This window comes from Heterocephalus glaber, unplaced genomic scaffold, assembly GCF_053883595.1.
Source record: "Heterocephalus glaber isolate CG9 unplaced genomic scaffold, H.glaber_assembly_v1.0 deba00001553, whole genome shotgun sequence".
In the NCBI taxonomy this organism is placed as follows: domain Eukaryota; kingdom Metazoa; phylum Chordata; class Mammalia; order Rodentia; family Bathyergidae; genus Heterocephalus; species Heterocephalus glaber.
The window spans coordinates 5132418-5133706 of record NW_028258344.1 but is presented as its reverse complement, the minus strand read 5'-3'; positions in this window follow the sequence as shown (position 1 = coordinate 5133706).

Below are 1289 nucleotides of genomic sequence, written 5' to 3'. Positions count from 1 at the left end.
TTTATTCCTCAAACTAAATTTTAAAGTGGTGCCTAGGGCCGGAGATTTAGCTCAGTGGTTCAGCCGCCTGCCTCGCAAGCGCAAGGTTCCAAGTTTGATCCCTGGTACCAAAGAAATAAAAAAATAAAAAAAATAAATAAAGTGGTGCCTAAATAAAGCAATTCTAAAAAGAAAGGACAGCTAGGTGCCTATATTTAATAGGCTTTAGTAATTATATCCTTATAAATTATAATCTTATGTTCTTGTCTTTTTTACAAGTATTGTGAAATGACAGAGTGATCACTTTGAGCATTTCAAATAGTATACTTAACAAGAAATGCAGAAGTGTCTATGAGGGACTCTCCAATTTAGGTAATAAAACTTTCACAGAATTCTGGAAAAATATTTTCTAAAGCAATAAAACTGGCATAGTTTGCACAAAATGTGATTATCTACCTACGAAAAAAAAAAGAATAAAAAATAAAGCATTAGAAATGAGGGTTTAGCAAGATGGGTGAGGGTGTGAGTCAGTGGGTAGAACATTTGCCCAGCATGGTCCAGACCCTGGGTTTGATTCCTAGTGCAGCAAACACACACAAACTGTACATACACACACACACACACACACACACACACACGCACGCACACACACAGAGTTTTGCAAAGCTGTCAGTGGGATCAACCTACTAAAATTAATAATAATTCTTTATGTCAGAAAACGCCCAACAAGAAATTTTAAAAATAAGAACTTTCATTCATAACAGCAACAAAAATCTATAAAGTGTATGAATTGACCAAGAATTTTAGAGTCTTCTGTGGAGAAAATTAAATTTGATAAACATAGACAGTGTTCTGAAAAATATGATAAAACACTCCATGCTCATAGATAGATGCATACTTAATAGTTTATGTCAATGTTTCTAAATTAATCCATGATTTTAATGAAATCATAATTATGATTAATAATTAAACTTTTGAGGAACACACGAGAAGTTCCTCCACTTTATCAGTCATTTAGAAAATGCAAGTTAAAAATCATAATTGGAAGCCACTGTGTGCCTATATAAGAAGGTCTAACCTTCTGCAGACTGGCCATGCCAAGTGTGATGAGAACATGGAGGACTGGGAATACGGCAACACTTCTGAAAAACAAAACGATACATTTCCTTTGGGGGAAAAAACTTGACACAAACCTACTCTATAATCCAGACATTCTATTCTCATGCATCTATCCAAAGGAAACAAAAACGTGTGGATGAGTAGAAACGTATGCATGATTGTTCATAACAGTTTTATTTGTAATAGCCAGA